The following is a 23,374-nucleotide window of genomic DNA, read 5'->3' as shown; positions in this document are numbered from 1 at the left end:
GCCCAGCGCCCGGCAGCCCTGGATGTACCCATCTGCCTGCCGGCCGCCCCACACCCACCCCGGACCTCTCCTCGCTTGGCTTCCCGGACACAGCCCCTCCTCTTGCTCATCCGTGTGCCTTCCTTGGCTCCATTTCTAAACATGGATGTGTTCGCAAAGGATGCCCACCCTGGGCCGTCAGCTTACCCCACACTCACTCCTGGATAAGCGACCTCACCAGCCCACCCCGCCCCCAACGCTCCCCTCCAACCCGCCTCTGCTCCCTCAGCCTCTCCTCCCCCTTGAAGTCCACTTACTGAGCTGCCTGCCCTCCATGGCCTCCAGTGGGCAACTCAGGTTTAATGCATCGAAAACAAACTTTTTTTTTTTGGCCACACCACGCAGCTGGCGGGATCTTAGTTCCCTGACCAGGGATTGAACCCGGGTCCTCGTCAGTGAAAACGTGGAGTCCTAACCACTGGACCGCCAGGGAACTCCCCAAAACAAACTCTTAATTTCTGCTTTTCCCACCCCCAAATCTTGCTTCTCTTTCAGTTTTTCCCATCTTAGTAAAAGGTGCCATATTCACTCAGTTTCTCAGGACAGAGACCAAAGAGCTCACGAGTGATTCCCTTCTGGCTTTTTTTTTTTTTTTTTTTCCGATACGCGGGCCTCTCACTGTTGTGGCCTCTCCCGTTGCGGAGCACAGGCTCCGGACGCGCAGGCTCAGCGGCCATGGCTCACGGGCCCAGCCGCTCCGCGGCATGTGGGATCTTCCCGGACCGGGGCACAAACCCATGTCCCCTGCAACGGCAGGCAGACTCTCAACCACTGCGCCACCAGAGGAGCCCCCTTCTGGCTTTTATACCGTGAATCTGATCCAGTAGCATGTTCTGCTGGTTCTCCAGAGCATATTCAGAATCTCACCCACCTGTGTTGGTCATGGCCACCTTGGTCCAAGCTGCTGTCCTCCCCAGGCCGTTGCAGTGGCCTCCTGTGGGGCTCCCACCTTTGTCCTCAACCTCTTCTGTCCTCCTCACAGCCCCAGAGTGATGCTGGGAAAAAAAAAAGGCCCATCACACGGAGGAGGCAGCTGAGGCCCCAACCCAGCTGGGGTGATATTCCAGCAGCTGCACCAGTTTGCCTGCCCCTGAGTCTGCAGCCTACAGGATGAGTGGTCCAGAGCCTGCTCAGATGGGTGGGTGCTTCCCCCCCTGAGCTCACCCCATCTTCCTGGCCTCAGCATCCCCCACCTCCCGCTCTCCCTCCTTCTCACTCCACCTGGCCTCCTCCAGCCTGCTGTGCTTGTCCTTAAATACAGCATGTCTGTTGGTACTCGGGCCTCTGCACTGGCTGTCTGCTCTATCTGGGAGGTGCTAGTGCCACATGCCCTTGACCTCTCCCTACTTTGCCCAGATGTCTGCTCAGATGTTCCTCAGTGGCTACACGTTATGAAGCAGTACTACCACGCTCTCCCCGCTCCACTTTGCTTTCCTTAGAACACTGTTATATTTGCATTGTTGTATTTCTTTGCATGCTCATTTGCACGTGTGTGTGTGTGTGTGTGTGTGTGTGTGTGTGTGTGTGTGTGTGTGGTTTTACACTATAATGTAAGCTTCCAAGAACAGGGAGTTTGCTCTTCTGTGTCCCTGGTGCCTAGAGCAATGCTTGGAACACAGTAGAGGCTAAAGAAATCGCTGTTGATTAAATAAATGAGATGATGATGCACCCACATCAGGACATGTGGCTTCCCTGGGTCTTCCCAATAGCTGTGTGCTATTCCATTATGTGGATGCGCCCAAGTTTAATTAACTGGCCCCCTACTTGAGGACACTGAGTGTTTTTATTCTTTTGCTATAATAAACAAAGTTGCATTGCACATCTTTGTATACCTATCTTTACATTCATGTGTGAATATAGTGAAAAATCCATAATTCCAGGCTCTGGACTTGCTGGGTCAAGGAGTATGTGCGTTTAAAGCTTTGAGAGATAGTGCTAAACTGTCCCCCAAGAGTATTTTTAACAAATTATGATTTTTAAACTATTTGAAAACACCTATTTAAAAGAATGAAAGTAGCATCACTCCCTTATAAAGCCCTGGAGACTCTGAGATCAGGTTCAGGGGCCGAGTGTCATTTCACAAGGGTGAGGCTGTCTCAGAGAGGGCGTGAGGTCTATGATTTCTTGACCGTGGGCATGGTAACCAGGATGGCTCCAGCACTGGGGTCTCACACCCCAGCCTCTTTCACTCTTACAGAAATCAACCTTCAGTGATTGTCACTGGATCACTTTGTAACACAGGAAAATAAAAGGACAGTCACTGAGGGTGGCTGTTTTCCTGCATCGTAAAGAACTTCTTGAAGTTTACCAGCACCAAGCCAACAAGCATCTATTCAGTGCCGGCTATGTGCTGTGACGGTGTGGGTGGTGAGGATACAGCCTGCAACAACATAGAAAAGCCCTGCCCTCAAAGAGCTTGCATTTTCACTTGAGGAAACAGACAATGAACAGAATGGTAAGTCGGATGAGAAGAAATACCATGAGAAAACCAGCAGGAACAGTGTGGTCGCCAGTTTCAGAAGTGGCTTCAGGCGTTCACACCTCCAGGTGCTCACACTCTTGTGCAATCCCCTCCCTCTGAATGTGGGCTGGACATGGACCTTGCTTTTCATGAACAGGAAAGGCAGAGTGATGGGCTGGCACTTCCAAGACTTGGTTACAGATGACCGTGAGTCTGTCTTATTGGCATGCTGTCCCATTCCTCCTTGCTCACTTTGATGTTTCGAGTGGCACCAGGTGGGCCCATGTGCAAGGGACTGAGGGCAGCCCAAGAGGAGCTTATTTCTGCCCACAGCCTCATGAGACAGCCTGATGCAGATCCAGCCCTGAGAGGACTGCAGCCTAGCCAACACTTTGACTGAAGTTATGAGAGACCCAGAGGAACAGCTAAGCCACACCCAGATTCCTGACCCATAGAACCTGCGAGACAAATGTACAAATGTTGTCTTAAGCCTCTACATTTTGGGCTAATTTGTCACTCAGCAGTAGCTAACTCATACAAAGAGGAGTAGAGAGTGCCACGGTAGGGGGTGCAGTTTAAAATAGAGTGGGAGGGGAGGAGTTATTTGAGAAGACTTGAAGAAGGGAGAGACTGAGCCCCGGGATCCCCGGGGCAGAGTTAGATTCAGAACAGGAGTTGGTGGGAGCTCAGGAGACAAAGGTGGCTGGAATAGAGCGAGAGGGGTGAGAGGCAGGGGCAGGGCAGGGAGGGTGGAGGGATGTCACGCTAGCATTTGACCTTCAACTCTGAACTTGGGGAAAGGGAGCCTTTAGACTTTAAACAGATGCACATTTTAACAGGGTCCAGGCAGGTGATAAGTGTTAGGGAAGGTGGGGGGCAGCAGCAGGGAGATGGCCAGAGGTGTCAGATCCTGGGTGTACTTGAAAGGTGACCGCAGGATTAGACGTGGGGTGTGAGGGAGGCGTTCCTGCATCTAAAAGCAGGTGGTGGCGCGCAGGTTTGGGGAAACCTGGAGGTCGGGGTTCACAGGCCCCAGATGCCCGTCCGACCTTGAGGCGGAGGGTTGAGGAGGCAGTTAGGCCAGGCAGTGTGTAGAGTGTTTGTAGCCATGGGACAGGCATGAGTGTGGGGAGAGGTGAGGAGAGGACCGAGGGGTGGGGAGGCCAGGGCAGGGAGTCTGCAACGCAGCTGAGGACAGGGTGGGGCAGCGGGACCGGAGCGCTGAGTGACCACAAGGTGAGGCTGAGTGCTGACTTAGCAACCTGACGGTCTGAGTCCAACAGAGGGATGTCTGAAAGATGGGCAAATAACAGTACATTCGGACCTGATGGGAATGATCGAGCTGGAGAGGGAAACACCCAGGACACAGCAGGGAGGGAGGCGGCTGGAACCAGGCCCGAGAGAGGGAGAGAGAAACGTCCCTGGGAGCCAGTCGGGAAATCAGAGCGTCTGGTCCTCAGGAAGTTCCGGAGGACACAGGTGCCCCTGCAGCACACGCCCGGCCCCTGACTTCCCGCGGCTGACAAGTGACCCTGGGGGTGACGGAGTGAGCTGGAGCCGAGCTGGGCGACTGCCCTCGGAATTTCCTGACCTGGATGAGGTTCAGCCTTTAATCTCATATTGCATCTACAGCCTTGTCTCCTGTGGCGTGTGAGAAACTGGGGGGAAAAAAAGGGCTCCTAAGCTTTGCAGCCAACCCAAGACACATTTGACTGAGCTCTAAGGTGCTGGGGACAGGACAGACACTCTGGGGGCCTGAGCTGAGGGTGCAGTCAGGGGTCCGAGCGTGCTGGGCTGCAAGACCAGGCCCAGGTCCAGGTGCCCGCTGTGGGGCTGGCCTTCTTAAGCCTCGGTTTCTTCATCTGGCAAATGGAGTGACTGAGAACACTACCTCGCAGGCTGTGTGAGCAGGAGCCCTTGGGGGGCAGTGACTCTGTGTAGTTCTGGGAGAGTGACCAAGGTGGCACCAGCAGGTGGGGAGAGTGCCCTGGAGAGTCAAAGTATTGCTCTGCCTGGGGGCCAAAACCACTCTGAAAGTATAAACTTGCCACTGAATTGAGGAAAAACCCCTTGTTGATACAGCATCTGTTTCCCTTCCTCTTCATCTGGGCCTAGGAGGATTTGGTGCCTCTCCATGGCCAAGAAAGCAGGTAGTAAGATCAGGACCCGAGGGCTGGATGTCTTGACAAATGGAATTTTCCTTCTTTTCTGGCCTCTTGGGAGAGATATTATTTCCTCCATTGATGCAAATGTGTTCAAAGTGCACTTCCCACAAACTCAGAAATATCGAACTGCCTTTCCGCTGAGGCCTGGGACTGTGGCCATGGCCCTCCTGCTGAAGGTGGCCCGTCCCTGGCCACAGAGCCAGCACCTGGCACTGGGGCAGAGCCCAGGTGCCATGATGTGTGAGCCAGGGGAACCTGCAGAAGGTGTGCAGAGGAGAGCAACCCCAGGAAGCATCTGATGCACCCCCTTTGCTTTGCAGAACTGGGGCCCAGAGAAGGCACTGAGTTGCCCGGGGCACGCAGGGAGTCCTGGGTGCCCAGCCTGCTTCTCCTCCCCCGGCCATCTCGGACCAGGCTTTTTCTGGGAAGCAGCAAGGAGGCCTCAGCCAGGAGTTGGTCTTCAGCCAGGAGTTTGGGTTTCAGCCAGGAGTTGATATTTGTTAAAAGAGATGGAAAAGGTGAAGCTGTTATCAAGAAACAGTATCTGGGGTCTGAGTTCACTGCAGGGTCTCAGGAACTAGATACCATCAGCCTGGCCTGCCCAGCGGACATGAAGGGAAGCTGTGGCGGTCACACATGGGAGCCGCCTCCTCCCTGGCTGGCCTGCCCAGTGCTCCCAATAGCCCAGAAGATGGAAAGCAGGTTAACAGTCCAGGAGGAAAGGAGTAGAGGTGCCCTTGCTGCCAAGGGCTGGGTCTAGAAAGACTGCTTCTGGCTCCCTCACTGTCCTGGAGCTGGCAGCAATGGCCATTTCTGGCAGAGAGGTGCCTGGGTTTGGAAGTTGGAACTGGGGGCTTTGGAAGCCCTGGCTCCTGCTCTGCAAGGCTCTCAGCCCCCAAGAAAATTCTAAGTCCCCAAGAAAATGTGAGCTCTCAGCTGGTCCCCATAGCTGGACATTTGCCTCTTGTTTCACAGAGGGTGGGCCTCTATTTAGGTGGACCCCAAGAGCAGGAGAAAATGTTTGGTGAACCTCACCACCCACTTCCAATTCACTAAACATGGTCACACAGATTTTTCTTTCATGGGATAAAGAAAATAATGGCAGGCTCTGCAAGGTCATTCCCAACCTCCTCTCCCTTGTGATCTGCACTGTTGAGGCTGAAAAGCTAACTATATTCCCAGCCTGTCTTGAACTAAGTGTGGTCAAATATCATTGTTCTGGTAAATGAGATATGATTGGCAGTCAGCTGGGGGATTCTGGGAAGGCTTGTTTTCTTGATAAAAGAGCCATATGTGGCGGGTATTTCCAGTTTTCTCTCCATTTCTCTACGTCCTGCTTTGCAGGTGATGTGATGTCGGGAGTTGAGGCAGCCATAATGTAACACTGAGGCAGAATGCATGAAAAAGAGGCAAAGCACTTGCGGAGACAGGCCCTGATATGGCTGAGCTGCTGAACCCAGGCCAGCAGCTGTCAACTTGCAGCACTCTTGTACACTGAGGTAAAACGAAACCTTATTAGTTTAAGCTGTTGTGTTTGGAATTTCTGCAGCTGCAAGCATTGCTGGCTAATGCACACCACTGTAACTATCAGCCAGCATCACATGTGACAGTGAAACCCTAGCTGCATTCCCATCGCATTTTGAGACAAGGGTGTGTCCACTGTAACCACTAGGTATGATAATACAAATAACATTTTTGAGTGTTCATTACATGCTAGCAACTATCCTAAGCACTTGGCATATTGGCTCATCTGATCTTCCAGTAACCCGAGGGGGAACATTCTACAGGTGTCAAGGCACAGAGAGGTTGAGGGAACTTGCCCAAGTTGGTAAGCAGTGAGCCAAGATGTGAATGCAGAAAGTCTGGCTCTAGGATCCATCCTCACAATCACAGATGGTACTCACCATGTATCTCTACGATCAGGAGGCAGGGAAGAACAGCACAGCCCTGATGAAGCGTCTTGTCCTGAGCTTCACGGCCACCTCATTCCCTCCCTCCACGCACTGCTCTGGGGAAGCCAGCTACCTGCCAAAGGAGGGTGGAGAGCCAGGATCAGAGCTGGGGCGGTGCCATCCAGAATGTTTGAGAGGGACTTCCCTGGTGGCGCAGTGGTTAAGAATCCACCTGCCAATGCAGGGGACACGGGTTCGAGCCTTGGTCCGGGAAGATCCCACATGCTGCGGAGCAACTAAGCCCGTGCGCCACAACTACTGAGCCTGCGCTCTAGAGCTCGTGAGCCACAACTACTGAGCCCGCGTGCCACAACTACTGAAGCCCACGTGCCTAGAGCCTCTGCTCCGCAACAAGAGAAGCCACTGCAACGAGAAGCCCGCGCATCACAATTAAGAGTGGTCCCCGCTCGCTGCAACTTGAGAAAGCCCGCGCGCAGCAACCGAGACCCAACGCAGCCAAAAAACAAATAAATAAATTTATTTTTTTTTAAAGTTTTAAAAAAATTAACAAAATAAAATGTTTGAGAGCCTCAGCCTGGGGGAGCCTGTGGGGCTACCTCACAGAGAACAGAGACTTTGGGCTAAGGCCCCTCCTCTGCTCCAGGGCACGTATGAGCGAACACTGCCAAGATTTTCTCTTCCTTCTTCTTCCGTTTCCAAAGCTGATTGACCTCACTTCTGATGAACATCATTTTCTTTATTTAAAAAAAATTTTTTAAATAAATTTATTTATCTATTTTTGGCTGTGTTGGGTCTTTGTTGCTGCGCACGGGCTTTCTCTAGCTGCCGCGAGCGGGGGCTACTCTTCGTTGCAGTGCACAGCCTTCTCATTGCGGTGGCTTCTCTTGTTGTGGAGCACGGGCTCTAGGTACGTGGGCTTCAGTAGTTGTGGCTCGTGGGCTCTAGAGAGCAGACTCAGTAGCTGTGGCGCACGAGCTTAGTTGCTCCGCGGTATGTGGGATCTTCCCAGACCAGGGCTCGAACCCGTGTCCCCTGCACTGGCAGGCCGATTCTTAACCACTGCGCCACCAGGGAAGCCCCTTCTTTATTTTTAAAGCTACTTGAGTATTCAGTAATGCCGTAGAGTCTTATAGCTGGGGAGCTGGCTGTCTCTTCTTCACCTACTATCACTTAAAGCTTTTTTTTTTATTGTGAAAGTAATACGTGGCTGCTATAAAACCTTCAGATAGTTCACAAGTGTGTGAAATGAAAAGTATAATTTTCTGCTCCCATGTTTTCAACTTCCACAACCTTCCCCCACAATTCAGAGGGATAACATCGCCTAGGAGATTAGAGGGTGTCCTTTCAGTTTTCCCTACACAAACAGACTCACCTATGTAAGATGCACACATCTGATCTTAATTTTTTTAAAAAATCAGTCTATACATGGCATTCTGTAAGTTGCTTCTTCTCTGAAAATAATTCATCGACTTAAATTTGGTTCATTGATTTCAGTGTATGCTGGGTGTTCTTTAGGAAGGAGTACTGCAATTTCCTTAGTTAACTTTGTGTCCATGGACACTGGTTGTTTCTGATGTGTTGCTTTTGTGTACTTGTGTTCTAGTTTGGGTTGAAGAGACTCCTACAAGTGGCACGGCTGTGTCCATGTGCACGCCTATCACCATCTGACAGGTAGGGCCAAATGCCTTTCCTCACTGCTTCTCTAGTCACTCTCTCACTGACTGAGGACAAGTGTGTTCCTCAGCCATGCCTCACTAATCCTGGATACTTTCAGTCTTTAAAAATGTTGCAAACACCCCAGTCACAACATCCAGTACCCAAACCTTGGTTTCTAAATCCAGTCTCCACTAAAAGGAGCCAGGGACCAAGGCTCCTTGGAGAAATGACTGATTCCAGGGCTGGGACAGGGAACTTAAAAATGGGCTTAGGATAGCTTGCTGTGACAGAAAGTAAGGAAGTAATCAAACTATGATGGGGACACAGGAGACAACTTGAAGGGGCTCCCATTGACCCAATCAGGACATTTTGAGCATTAAAATAAGTATCAATAATTACAGTGATGAATTATAACCACTAGAATTAAGACTCCATGCATCTATAACAGGATTAAATAAGTAAATAGAAAAGCAAAAGCTAGTCTTTGTAGTAGAACGTCAGCTAATAAAAGAGATGGAATTTAGGAAAATTATCATTTGGCAACAATTGTAATAATAATTGATCAGACAAGGGGCATCAGCAGATGCTAAATTTGTGGGTGAACGTTTGAGCAGCAAGAGTGGAATCACTGGACTTGTTTATTACAAAAGGAAAAGTAGTAACTTGGGGCCTTCCCAGGGCAGACCAGGGTCTGGGGAGATAAAGTCGTGGCAGCCCTTATGCAGTGGGGTGTGGGTGTGGGAGTGGGGGTGGTCAGTGTTCCAGCTGCACATCCGCCCCATGCATGATCCTGAAAGCTTCTCAGGGGGAGCCCAGCAGCCCCCACTGATGGCCACCCCTCTCCTCTCTCTCACTCCTGCCTCCTGCCCTCGCCTTCCGAACCAGCTACCCACCCCATGTCCCTGTCTCAGGCCAGGCTTTGGGGGACTGAGGCAACATGCTTGGTGGGCTCCAGGGGCCCCAGGGAGGCCATGCGTCTTGGGAGACCAGTCAGGAGCGATTGCTGTGGTCTAGTTGAGGGCCAGTATGGGTGGGACCCCTGGGTGGGGTGGGAGGGTTTGCTGATGGAGGGTGGGGGACAACAGCAGAGTCACTGTGGCTTCGCCCCCAGGCTTTTGAATGGAGCACTAGGAAGGACGAGGTTGCCACCCGCTGCCCTGGAGGAGAGGCCTGGGCCGAGCAGTGTGAGTGCCAGGGACGGAGCAGGAGTTGCTACAAGTCACCCTGGAGGTGCCTTTCAGAGAATCAGAGCGATCTTCGTGGGTGGCATCAGTGCACAGATGCACGAAGCCAGGGCCTGGATGAGCTCACCGACGAGGGAGTAGGGAGAGAGAAGACGACCAAGAACAGAGGCTCCCGGGACATTCCGAAGTCCACACGTCAGGATGAGAGGGCAGAGCCGGCCAGGGGACCAAGCGGGGGTGGGTGGCAGGTGAGGTGAGACTCCAGGGCCATCTGTGTGGGCCGGGATTCTGCTTTGGCCACCCGCTGCTGCTCCGTGGGTCCCGGCCAGGGAGGAAAGCGCTTCCAGGAGGGAGTGACTCACCGCATCAAGGGCCGCCAGCAACGTGGAGGTCGCAACGGGCCTGGATGTGAGCACATCCCTCAGACGTCCTGAGATCCAGAGAGGGGTGGCCAGCTCCTTCATGGGCCGTTGCATCTCTGACATGTCATTAGCACTCAGGGCAGGAGGACAACTGACCTTTTTTTCTTTATGTTTTTTTAATTTCTCAATTCTCCACTTTGAATAGATGTTATTTTTTTGTAAGGAAAAAAACATGAATTTTACTTTATTTAAATGTAAGTTAGGTTCCAGAGATGTTCTGGATCCCATAGGCATGGTGGTGGGCTGGTGAGAGCCTCATGGCTCCCGCATGGGTCTGGGGACTTCACACCCAGGTGAGGGCAGGTCACCTGGGCTTTGGTTCAGTGGGGCTGGACTTCTGGGTGATCCTGAGAAGTGTCCGCTGCAGAGAACCAGACCCCCGTTTCAGACCAACTGTGGGGCCTTGGGGAGTCCCTTGGCCCCTCTCTGGCTGTTCCTGCCTCTCTCCACGAGGGCGGAAGAGTGGCCTCTGCACACCGGGCTGGCACGAGGCAGAGGCGTGTCGTCACCTGTCATTCTGTTCACCTGCCGTGAACTTCCTAAGAAGGCATGCGTGGAGGTCATCATCTCCCAGCTCCAAGGCCGGCTCAGAAGGACCGTTTGGCAGCCATCGCGAGTGTTCATGGTTAACGTGGATTTATTCAGCATTCACCTGTCACACAGTCACTGAGCGTCCACCGTGTGCCGTCCACTGTTCTGGTCGCTGGGTATGTAGGAGTTAACAGGAGATGCGGGCAGAGTGAGATCAGGGACAGTGGGATGGCCGTGACCGTGGACATGACAGGCAGAGGCAGGCCTGGGGCCCAGAGCTGAGCTGGTGCGGCAGTCCGATCTGTTGATAATTGGGCGTGGCCAGGCCCGAGAGCCCCCTTGCAGAAGCATCGCCACACCGGGTGAGGCATCTGAGGACTGGAGAGGGAAGGGCTGCCCAGGCCCGTGAGTGGTGCCCTTCTCCCAGGGCCTAGGCCCACTCTCCCTCACCCTAACTGCCTATTCCATGCCCCTGGCCCCATCAATGCCTGCCACCCCCCAGGAAAGGTGACATTGGTCTGTACCACAGGGACAGGTCACAGGCAATAGCTCCTCCACAGGACAGGCCACACTGAGTCATTTACAAACACAGTTTTAAAGGTCAGTGCAAGTCATAGGACATCACCAAACCCGTCAAAAACCAATGTGGTAAAGCAGAAAACCAAAACCAAAAGCCCGCTGATGAGCTACCGTGAGTGGCTTTCTCTGGACACTGGGACCTGGGTGATTTCTATGGTGATGCTTGTTTGGGGCCTTGGACCCCTGGAAAAGTGGGAGTCAGCCCTGCAGTTCTTCTCACAGCATCTCCATCAACTGCCCTCTCATTGCTTTGTTGTTTTTGCCTGTCTTTTCCAAACTGTGCACACAGAGTGAGTTACTTTTAGAACTGAAAAGCCAATACTTTCATTAAAATGTAAAAGAAAGTTTACAGTTGACTTTTAAAAACAATAGAAGCAGCTCTGGCTAAGCCTGGGTTGGGTAAAGTGTGTGCCCGAGGGTCCTTCTGGCCAGCGCCTGACCCGCTGCCGGAGCCTCGGGGTATTTGGCAGGACAAATAGGCGAGTGGCTGCCGATTCACGGGGTATCTTGGTTTGGGCTTGTAATCTTCTTGGCCTCTGGGTCTCCTCCTGTTCCTGGCCCCTCCCATTTTTCTTCTTCCGAAATGACCAAAAGAAATACAACCCCCCACTTCAGTGGGGAAAAAAAATCATCTAAGTAACCTTTTAATAAAAACAGAGGCTCTCGCTTGATCACAAAATCAATTGGTCAGTGGAGAATTTTATTAGTCAATCATGTAAGTAATTAAAAATATTGATTGATGGGAGCGCCTGTGGCTGAGAGCTGCTGCTTCACCCCAGCAATATGGGGCAGCGGCTGGCACAGGGGCACTGGGAAGTGATCTACAGTGGGGGCTCTTACATCATTTTCTAGTGCGCCTCTTCCAAGGTCAACTCGGGACACATTAGACAAGGGACTCAGCTGATCTTGGAACCTCCATTTTCTCACATGAAAAATAACAGGGCTGACCGCATGGGATTCTCTTGTGGATTAAATGAGACAGAGTGTGAATGGTGAGTGGCCCAGCCTCTGGTTCATGACAGGTGGGGAATTCTGGGCTCCAAGTCTAGCCTGGTCCTGGGGCCGTGGGCTAAGAGGGACAGAACGGTCACTGGGGCCCTGTCTCCTGAGTCAGGCTGCACCAGGCAAGGGCTCTCCCAGGTTCATCTGACCAGAGGTGGACCAGGTGATGTGGGCACTCAGCCTCCCATGCTCAGCACCCACCTCGAGTTCAAGGGGAGAGGAAACAGACTCCCTCTTGGCGGAAAGTGGCAAGGTTCTGAGAGAGTGTGTGGAACTAGAAATACTTTTGTGGCCATTTTTGGAAAATTTCACCTGCTGCACAGGACCGCCTCTTCCAGAGGCCCAAGGATGGTGTCCTCCGTCATGAGAAGTGCCCACCTTGGCACCCACTTCAGAGGCATAATGAGAGGGGAACGAACCTCCACTGACTGAGTGCCCTGCCGTGCCCGGCACCAAGCGAATTATCCTACTGTCTCCTCTTCATGGCACGTGAGGTGGAAATGACTTCCCCACTCCGCAGATGAGGAATGGGGATCTGGGAGGCTCCGTGACTTACTGGTCCAAGGTCCCCCTGCCGGCACGCAGGAGTAGAGCTGGGATTCTAGCCCGGCCCACAGGGCTCTAGAGTCTGCACCCCTCTCCCCGTGCCTCTGGCCCAGAGGCCTTGCCTTGGCCGGGGGGCTGACCACTGGCTTTGGTCCTGGCTCCTTGCCCACCTGCTCAGTCTTGGCAGCCTTGCCTGTGGTGGGCTCAACCTCCCTGAGCAGTGACAGGAGGTGTGAGTGTCTGCAATGAAGCCACAGGGCCAGGTGGCCCACCTTCACTGCCCTGAAAATGACCTCCTGGCCCTCTGAGCAGCTCCAGCCCGCCCACCAGAGGCCGGCCTCACAGTCCTGAGCCGCTGCCGACTTGCCGGCTCTCCGTGCACGTGGCTCTTGCCTGGACACAATGCACAGGGGTCGTGTGAACCCGCATGGGCCCAGCACCCTGACAACCTTCCTTGACTGTGGTGATAGCCTGGGCCCAGTCCGTCCCCGCCCTGTGAGTGGCTGCAGCTGGACCTGCCCCTCAAGGAGTGTGGGCACCTAGGGCCCGCTGTGTGCGGCAGGGTCTCGGGGACCCCCCAGCCCCTAATGGCTCCAGCTCCCTGGATGCTGTGTGCGCTGAGGCACTAGCGGCTCCCCCAGCACCCCAACCAGGAGAAGGCCCCAGTATGTTCAGGCTCTGGTGTTAAGTTTCTTCCCGCATTCTGGGCCTCCCTGTCCCCCTGTCCAGTGGATGCAGTGAGGCCCAGCTCACCTTGGGAGGTCCCTCAGTATCAGACCCCCGGGTGCCTTCCCTAACACAGAGATGGACGGAGGAAAGATGGGGCTCCAGGAAGGGGACCCCTGCAGGGGGAGGGGAGGAAGGAAGAGACCCTGAGCCTGAGTCGTCTGCTGTCAGCCCCTCCCCCATCCCTTTGCCCGCAGGGCACAGGCCAGCCCTGCCTGAGGGTCCTCAGGAGGGAGCCCAGTCTGATGGGAGCCCAGTTCCTCAGGGCCACCTGAGACAGTCACCCCACACCAGGCCCAGGGTCCACCCGCCCCTTCCTCCCCAGGAACCCTGTAAGCCTTACCTCTCTGGGCCCTAAATACTTGCCCCGCCAGGAAGGATTCCGAGCTTCCTTCCTGGCGCACAATTTTTCAAAGCCACCTCGAGAAGCGGGCCCTGGAGGTGCTTGTACGCAGGCTGCTCATCCTCTGTAAAACCTGGCTATTTGTTTAGACTAGCTGACATTTCCATGGTCTTTTATTACAGAAAATATCCTGGGGAGAAGGCAGGATGTTTGCACAGAGCTTACACCCTCCGCCTCTTGTCTCCAGGGCCCCGGAGCGGCTGGGCCTGCACACCTTGAGTGGGCAGGCGAGGCAACAGGGGTGCCGGCCTCTCCCCCGGCCTTCTTTCCTGAGAAGGAGGGGTGGTAGGCAGCCCCCCCGGCCCCCAGGCACAGGGACCCTCCAGGTCTCTGCCTGGCCCTGTGCTGTGCTCTGAGGGGCAGGACAGACAGGCCACGTAAGACCACGGCTTCCTCCTCCGTGGGGCAGTGGTTCAGTGACTGTCACCCAGCTCCATCGGCTGTGCCCTGCCATAGCCTGTCTTGGGCTTCGGTGTGCTGTACCCTTTCCTCTCCTTTGTGTCTTTGTTGTCAGTGTCTGCCAGGGGCCCTGGTAGCCAAAGGGGTGGGTTGGCTGCTGGCGAACTCCATTTTGAGCTAACAGTCCTAATTATTCTCCAGGATCCATCTCAAGGACTATCTCCTCCCCGAGGCCTCCCCAGCCTGGCGCACCTGTGGCCTGAGGAACAGTCTTCTCCCTCAGCCCTCACCCAGGCACTTCGGACGTGACTGCGCTCGAGTCTTGCGTCCTCCCCAGCACTAGGCCGCGGTGTCAGTCACACTGACCGGGGTGTGGGTCCCAGCCCCGCCCCCGACTGGCTGTGCCCTCGTGCGCAGTTGCCGTGTGGAGAGCCCTAGGGTGCTTACCGTACATACATGCTTGACCCTCCGCAGGGCAGCATCCTAGGGGTCCCCGTGTTCCCCGCTATGCCTGGAATGCAGTCTAGGTACGAGGTCCTGGAACCCGAGCTGGTAAGCAGTGGGAACATCGGCACTTGCCGAGACTGTGTTCCTACCTTCATGTCCTGGAGAGGAGAAAAGAAGGGCCGGCTCAGCACCGTCATCCCGCAACGCCCGGCAGGGAGGGCCAAAGCCCAGGGCTGGTTTGGCCTTAATTAAATCACCCACGGGCCCAACTCATCGAGATAAATTGCTTTCACTCCTGTGGACCCATTTCGGGCAGTATCCTTCCAAGTCTGTGTAAACATCCCCAAGCTCTCCACTCCAGCTCCCACCTGCAAATCACGGGAGGCGTTTCTATTTTAATTGAGATCAGCTGCTGACAATTAGGGATCTTCTGTCTCAGTCACCAGGAAAGGGCTACACATTTGCCATTAGGAGACTGAGCTGGGCCTGTGGCGGCCCAGGGGGCCATGCAGGCTGAGTAGGTGGGATGGGGTGGGGATGCCTCCCTGCTGCAGCCCAGAGCCCACCTGCCCGAGGTGGGGATGAGCCCAACTGCCAGGAAGCTCCCCTGTGGACAAAGTTTTAGTCTTGTCAGCATATGGGGGTGGGGGGCGGAGTCCCAGGTGCTGAGAGCCTGCCTGAGGGGTCAGGCCCGGGCAACTCTGGCATCCTCACAGGAGGGGGGCGGGCGAAGAAAGGGAGGGGACAGCACCACCACCTCTGTCCGAGAGCAGCGCGGAAGCCTCTCCCTGGCCTCCCTGCTCCCCTCTGGGCGCCCCCAGCGCCTCCCCCACTCACGCACACATTAGCCAGAGCTAACTTTCCAAAAGACAGTCCGATCCTGATGCACCTTCATGCGTGTCTCTTAGTAGCTTCCTGTCGCCGGTAGAATAAATTCCGCATTCCTTCCATTGGCCCCCAGGGCCCTTCGTGGCCTCCTGGCCCCTCTCCTTCTTCAGCCACTTCCTTCCCTGGGACTACACTGCCGCCCGTCCTTCTGGCCTCTGGCCCCTGTACTTTTCTTTTGTCGGGTCCCCTTTCTCCTCACCTCTGGCTTTATCGCTCTCTTCAGCTTGAGCCCAGCTGTCGCTTCTCCAGAGAGGCCCTCCCCGAGCACTCCCGGCCATTCTGTGTGAATCACGCCTCCCAGCAATCTCTGTCCCCTTAGCCTGTCCGCCCCCTTCTCTGCGCCGGCCCCTCAGCGTCGGCCGGTATCTTCCTTATTGACTTGTTCGCCTTCTCTCTGCTAAGAGAGGTGGGGGCTCACCTGTCCGGCCCGGGCACTGAGTGGTCGCGGCTTCAGGCACGTCAGTTTCGCCCCCCTCCGCAGGCCGTCAGCTCATTGAAGGCAGAGGCCCAGTTTCCCGTTGTCATCGACATCGTTCTTCGCGCCTCCAAGCCGGGCACCGTGAGGCCCTTACCTGCGTGGGCTCCGTTCACTGAAGGTCATGGTGCTGGTCTTCTCCCCATTGTACAGATGAGGAAACACTGCCTTGAAGCCCCCATGCCCTGGAGGGGCACTCCCGAGTGGAGAAGCAACAGGGCCCATGCTGGCTGCAAGGCCTGTGCAGCTATGGCTCTGTGGACCCTCAGCTGAGGCCCTGCCCCTGACGAGACGCACCGGGCCCTGCGCCTGGTGGCCCTCCAGCTGTGGCAGACATCTGCAGCAGCTGGGCCTGGCCCGCCGCTCTGCCACATGTGTTCTCATACCTTCCACTGGGGACGTCCCTCACACTGCGATTTCCTGTGATGTAATTTGCTCCCCGGAGCCTGGGGAATGGCCGCCTGTGGGTGGGCGGAGGGTGGGCTCCCCTGCAGGTGTGCGTGTGCATGCACGTCTGCACGTGCGTGTGTGGAGCTGATCCTCAGGGACCGAGGGGTCTGGGGTGGAGAGGCAGCACAGTTCGGACTTCTTGTTAAAAAGAATGTGTCACAGGCTGTCTAAGCATTTTGGAAACTCAGAGGCCCCGCTCCCTGGTGCCCGACCCTGACAAGTGGCTCAGCCTCTCAAGGTTCTCAGAATATTCCTCCATAAAACAGGGTAACAACTCTACCTCCTTCTCAGGCTCGCTGTGAGGATGAACATGCATGACGAGTGCTGAGGGCCACACCCGCCCGGAGAAGGTGCTGGGAGATGTCACTGAGCGGACTGGGGTGGGGCAGGAGGGAGACCTCGGGGTTCAGTCCACTTAGTGGAGGGACCTCAGGGAAGCCGGTAACCTCAGAGGTGACCTCTTCCCCAACTACTCAGGAAGCAGCTGTGAAGGTCCCTGAGGAGGCGGGCCCAAGCAGCCCAGCCTGGTGCCAGGAGTTAGAGAGACAGTTACTCTCATGGCTGAAATCTGAGCTCTGTTCAGGCCTCAGCTGCTGGGTGTGGGCATATCTGGGGGAACTGCCTTTTTCCCTGGAACCTCCTGAGATTTTCCAGCCTGGGAAGATGGAGAGCACCAGCTTCAGAACCTGCCCTCCGCTGCAGGGGGTGTGTGCACCAGCTCCTCCGTCCAGGCCAAGGGGTTTTGTGGGGCTGCCGGGGCAGGGGCAGGGGAGTAGCTGAGATCACACCCCGACCCCTTGGTCTCCGCAGGGCAGGCCTCTGGAGGCTGTAGGCGGGTCTGCAGGGCACGTCCGCTGGAGGCTCAGGGTCCATGTCGCTCTCCAAGGTGCTCTTCTCCTCCTTCAGCAGCCGGACTTGGCATGCGGGAAGGATGAAAAACAAGAGCTGTCAATCCCAATGTACTATATATAAAATAGATAATAGGGACCTGCTGTATAGCACAGGGAATTCTACTCAATGCTCTGTAATGGCCTAAACGGGAAAAGAATCTAAAAAAAGAGTGGATGTATGTATATGTATAACTGATTCACTTTGCTATACACCTGAAACTAACAAAACATTGTAAATCAACTCTACTCCAATTAAAAAAAAAAACAAAGAAGAAGAAGCAGTAGCGGGAAAGGCTCTCTAGCCACCCAGGGTGGGGGGAGGTCCCTGCACCTCCCAGACCTCAGCTGTTTCATGGGAGTATGGCCTGCCCTGCCTGCTCCCAGGGCCACCGGAGGTCCAAGTGGCAATGTTGTGTGAAAGGATGGAGGTAATAAAAACGATAAAAACAAGCCAGCAGGTTATGATTTTGCCCTCCATGTCCTTGTTCCGCTGACTCCGCTGGCTCTGGGCTGAGCTGAATGCCTCCTGTGTAATGAGATGATGGACAGTTTATTCCTTTGTGTGCAGCCGACCAGAAACCCAGCTTAGGGTGCCTCAGTCTGTGCCTGGAGGACAGGCCCCAAGCCTTGCGTGTGGGTCTGTGGGTGAGCCTCGCTCTCTCTACCTCGGTTTCTCCTCCTGGGATTTGGGGCACTGGCATGGGGTTGCCTCAGAGCTTTCTTCCTTTCTGAATTGAGCTGTGTTTTTCCTGTGTTCCCTGGGGTCTTTCCAAGATGGCTTTCCCTGAGGCATGGCATGGATTGTTCTAGCTCTCCAGGGGTACATGCCATCTCAGGGGATGGGAGCTGGAGGACACTGAACCCCTGAACCCCATGTTTCCCATGGCCTGGGCACATCCCCCAGCGCATGAGACAGCCCAGCTGCCAAACTGAGGCTACCTGGCTGTGCCCTCTGCTTGGTGGGACTCCTTGAAGGCAGGCCTGGACCATAGACCAGGCACCAGCCTCTGAGCCCTTCCTCCCCCAGCACCGCAGGGCACTGGGCAGAGGCCTTGTGCTTCTCACCATAGCTCTGAGGCCCAGAGGTTCTGCACAGAGGGACTGTCGTCACACAGGCAGGGTGCAGACACTGGAGAGGTCACCCCAGCTCCCTCTGAGGTGGGGATCAGCACCCCATCATGCCACACACAGCCTCCACCCGGTGGCCAGCCATGGCCCTGGTCCCTCCCACTGCAATCCTGGGGCACCCCATTCTCTCAGCCTCGCCTGTGTCCTGGCTTTAGGCATCGTCTGCACTGTCCCTTCTGTATCCCCACATGTGCCTCTTCTGTGAGGCCTCCTGTGACTGCAGGACTGGGGAGAGGGCCAGCTCCCTGCCTCTCTGTGTCTCCAGGCTGTTCTGCTCCAGGGAAGGGCAGCAGGTCACCTGCCCCACCCCCAGGCCCATGCTGGCAAGTTAAGTGAATGAGTACCCAGTGGCCAGGCCTCCATCTTCTCCAAAGCCCTGCTGGGCTGGGCCAGTGGGTCACAGACCTGGTAATAAAGTCAGAATCACAGACTCCATCCAACAGGCCAAGCTCCTGGTCCCTGCCTGGGGATGGGTCGGTTCACGAGTCCATGGGCAGAAGGCATGTGTCACGCTCTTCTCTCAGACAGTCCCAGGTCCCTGAGCTCCCAGCCTGACCTGCCCCAGGCTGCAGGCTTCTGCTGATGGGATGAATCCTTCACTCTGTGCCCAGTGTTAGACAGGCATTTGTTTGCTGCTTTTTGTTACCCCTAACACAGGTTCCAGGGTTAATTACGAAGTCATACTTGAAAAATAGTTATTACAGAGCCAGCCCATCATGAACACCATAACTCGATAAACAGCAAAAAATGGAGATCACCAGACCACTGACCACTCTCCTCTATGAAGACAGATGCAAAAACCTTAAATAAATTATTAGCAAATGGAATAATATGCCACAACCAGGAGGCCATCCCTCTGTTGAGTAAGGCTGTACACTGTAAGGAAGGCTATTAACAGAGTCCACTCGTTAATGGGTCAGATGGCAGACAGCGATTGGAAGGGTGCGGAGGGGCTTCAGGACCTGGCAGTGCTCTGACCTGGGTGGGTGACACAGACATATGCAGTTTGGAGAATTTGGGGAGCTGCATATTTGGAGTTACGCAGTCTCTGTGTGGTGCTACACTTCAAAAACAATTCAGTGAGAAAAGCAACCAACAGGGAGAAGATGTTTGCTGTACATACAGCAAACTGAAGATTAGCAACTTAAACATCAATAAGAAAAAATACAAATAACCTATCGGAAAAGAGGGCAAAGGATAAAAAAAGAGCAATTTGCCGAAGAGGAAACATGAATGGCCAGTACAAAATATGAAATCAGATGTTCAACATCACTAACGATTGAGAAAATACAAATGAACAAAAATGGAATACCATTTTGTATGCCTCAGTTTGGGTAAAAATGGTGTCTGATAATCCCAAGTGGGGATGAAATGATGAACAGTAAGAAATTTCACACCCACAGACGGGGTGCAAATTAATCCAACCACGTGGAGGACTGGACAGAAATGTGTGAATTCGACAAAGTGCATGCCTCAAGATGTGGAAATTCCACTCTGGGTACACGTCCTTGGGTACCACTGGGAGGCTGAATAAGAATGTTATCATTATGGTATAGTTTGTTATAGAAAAAAAACTGGAAATAACTTAAATCATTAAAGAAGTAGACAAATTGTGAGATATTTATGAGATAGAATCCTCGTGGAAAAGTTAAAATGAGTGAATTAGATCTGTATATATCAATGTGGATGAACTCGAATTTAGATTGTAGTTTTTTTTTGAAATTAGAACCATTTTTAATTAAATGTCATGGAAAATACAACGTATCAAACTTTATAGGATGCCATTAAACATGTTTAGAAGAAAATTCATAGCTTGACACTATTTTTGAAGCACTTATGGCTTCACCATCCACACGTGCTTATCGGCCCTGTGTGCATGTGTGTGTCTATATGTCTCAAGATTATGGAAAGCACCTTGAGTCAGGAGGGAAGTTATTCTTCAATATTTTGTTGCTTTTACATGAATTTAAAACTTCTGAAGTAAACATGACCAGGTCTCAACATTTATAAATTCCAACACTGGTGTCTGCTATCGTCTGTACTTTTCTATAGTTTTAAAACTTTCTAAACAGAAAAAACCCACAAAACCCAGGGACTTCCCTGGTGGCACAGTGGTTAAGAATCCACCTGCCAATGCAGGGGACACAGGTTTCAGCCCTGGTCCGGGAAGATCCCACATGCCACGGAGCAACTAAGCCCGTGCGCCACAGCTACTGAGCCTGCGCTCTAGAGCCTGCAAGCCACAACTACTGAGCCCATGTGCCACAACCACTGAGCCCGCACGCCTAGAGCCCGTGCTCCGCAACAAAAAGAAGCGACCGCAATGAGAAGCCCACGCACCGCAATGAAGAGTAGTCCCCGCTTACAACAACTAGAGAAAGCCCGTGCGCAGCAGCGAAGACCCAATGCAGCCATAAATAAATAAATAAACAAACAAATAAATAAATAAATAGAAAGGAAAGCCAAGGGAATTAACTAGAAAAAAAAAACAAACAAGTATTAAAAGAAGGTGGGTGGATTTGGAGAAAGTGGCAGCCGCTGCTACTCCAGAACAGCGCAAGCCCCTGGCCAGGCTGGATCTCAGGGCTTCACACTCATGAACTCACCCAGCCCATGACTGGGTCTGTGTTTGCAGAGGCTCCTGGCTGACCTAAGAGGACGGCGCCCACGGGTGCCCTGGATTATAGAACTAGTCACTGCTCACTCAGGCCACGCAGGCCCTCAGTCTCTGACTTCTGGGCAGCTCCTCTGGTCTCTAGCTCACCCTCCTCCAGGAAGCTGCTTGGGGATCTGGTGGCTGTGGCCCCAGCCCGAGGTCAGCCCTGTCCACTCCCAGCCACCCCCAGACTCCAGAGCTCAGACCAGCTCAGAGCTCCAGGCAGCCCTCCACACGCCACTCCTGGTCTGGGCCTGGAGGAGAAGCCGGGTTTATAACAGAGCTATAAAGATAACAGCCCACATTTATCTTGTGCTTAGAATCCACTGTTATCACCGGTCTATCCCTCACAACCACCAGGAGACCAGGACCCCTCACAAGGGAAATCCATGTTCCTTTTACCCCAATCAAGACCCAGGAACAAGGAAAGGACTCAGAATAGACAGGGAGAGGGGAAAAGGCTGGAAAACTATTATTTTGACATTTTTTGTCTTTGTTCCTGACACGTGGAAGTCAGGGTGAGCTCATATCTGAGTGGTGATAAGAATGAGTGGTCTCCCAGCGCTGGCTGCCCTTCCAGGCTTGGGAGCTCCCTCCTGCCTTGGGAGGAAGGGCTGGGGGAGGGACAGAGTTGCCCTACGGTCAGGAGAGGTAGGGTCCAGGCCAGCACTGTTGAGTGAGGTAGGCACTGCACTGTGTCCTGGGGTGTCACCTGTTGGGCCCCTTGCCGTCCAGCTCTGGTCCCTCCTCACAGCCCCACGGCGTGGGCACCCAGAGGCTTCACCTGACCCTTGCCCCCGGCTGGCCTACTCAGGTCTCAGGGGCGGGGGCCAGGGGTGCACCACCCCTAGAGTGAGCAGGAGCTGGTCTCTTGACTTCTAACCAGCACTCGGCATGAACGGAAATACGTTCCAGGGACCCAGCATCATGCCGTGCTCTCCACAGCCCACGACGCTCTTTAGAGTCAAAGAATTCTGTGGTCACGTCTGTTTCTTCCTGCTGGAGCCCATCCATGTTCGCACAGCAGAGTGCAGTTGTGATGGAGCTGGGCTTGCCTTTCTGGGCTGCACCCCCTATCTCCCCTCTGAGAAGCTGGCCATGGTGTCTGCTCACAGCGGACCCCAGGGAGGGAGGCTCAGAGCTGGGAGAGTCTGAAAGGATAGTAATGCAATCAGCACCCTGAGACCCTGTGCAGAGAGCTTTTGTCGCAGTATCATGTTTGTGCCTCGTGACCCCAGCACACGGCTGGACGGGGAGCCCTGGTTGTGGCCAAGGCCCTTCTGGGGTTGGCACCCTCCGTCTGTCCAGCATCAGCTCCTACCGTGCCCCCTACAAACATTTCTTGGACCACCTGTGCTCATTCCCACCTTCACACTGTGCTCGTGCAGGTCCCCCTCCCCAGGATGGCTGTCTTCTGAGCCAGAGGCCCTGCTCAGAGGCCACATCCCCCCAGACATCCGCTTGTCTGACTGCCCCTGCAAGAAGCCGACTCTCCTATCTCAGAAGGCATCTCATTTACATGCCCAGTGTCTCAGGGGAAAGTTGTGAGAAGTAAATCTGACAAATTCATGTTAGTATGCTCAAGTTCATTAGAAATAGTCATCATCATCTTTGGGAAAACAAGGTTGAGCTAAAAAGAAAAAGTATACAAAACAGGGCAGCTGAACACCCGCAGGTGTTCTATCAGGAAACGCAAATCGTTTTGCAAAATCCGGGTGAAGACCTATGTTTGGTCTTGCACAGGCTTGGAAGCTCTGCAGTGGAAAGTGGAAGGTGGAGCAGGTCGGCTCTAAGTCGGGGAGGTCTCCTTCCGGACACCAACCCAGTAGCCCAGGGCAGCGGGGGAGGCCTGGGTCAGCTGGGTGCTGGGCCAGGGCCCTGCCCAGCCCTTCTCATTCTCAGACTCCTGTGGGTCTGCATCCTGAGGTCCTGGGGCCAAAAGGGCAGCTGTCACATGGCCTGGCTCTGCTCCTGGCAACCAGGCTGGTATTGTACATCAGCAAGATGGGTCAACCCTGCGGACCCCACTCACCTCATAGAGCTGCAAGTTAGAAGCCATCCAGGTGGGAATAAGGGTGGGAGGTCCTGGGGGCAGAAGCTGTTGCGTTGTCTCTATCTCTGGGCCCTGGAGGTGCCCGTCCCATCCTAGGTGCTTGACAGATACTCAGTGGGTAGTTGATGCGTTTATTCAGCAAATAGTTATTTAGCACAGGTGCCAGGCGTGGGACTGCGGCCAGTGGCTGATAGGACAGACACAGCCCTGCTCCTGGAAGCTCGTGTTCTAGTGGGCGAACCAGATCCATAAACGGAGCAGCCTGGGCAGCAGGAGGCACCCCTGAGAGAAGAGGCCCCGGGGCACGGGAGGACCCCTGCCCTGTGAAGTCCCAATTACGTGGACACGGAATCAGCCCAGG

General features: G+C 54.2%; 1 long non-coding RNA gene across 1 annotated transcript; it reads right to left on the bottom strand.

Moving 5' to 3' along the window:
- Positions 1-279: 279 nt before the first annotated feature.
- LOC125960961 (uncharacterized) lies at positions 280-17,535 on the bottom strand. The gene is made up of 3 exons (XR_007471172.1): positions 14,474-17,535; positions 6,570-6,690; positions 280-1,034 (listed from the first exon to the last, which is right to left on the bottom strand). It is a non-coding gene; the product is annotated as an uncharacterized LOC125960961 (long non-coding RNA).
- Positions 17,536-23,374: the final 5,839 nt, after the last annotated feature.

This window comes from Orcinus orca, chromosome 14 (genome assembly GCF_937001465.1).
Source record: "Orcinus orca chromosome 14, mOrcOrc1.1, whole genome shotgun sequence".
NCBI classification, from domain to species: Eukaryota; Metazoa; Chordata; class Mammalia; order Artiodactyla; family Delphinidae; genus Orcinus; species Orcinus orca.
This window is presented reverse-complemented; position numbering and strand designations above follow the sequence as displayed.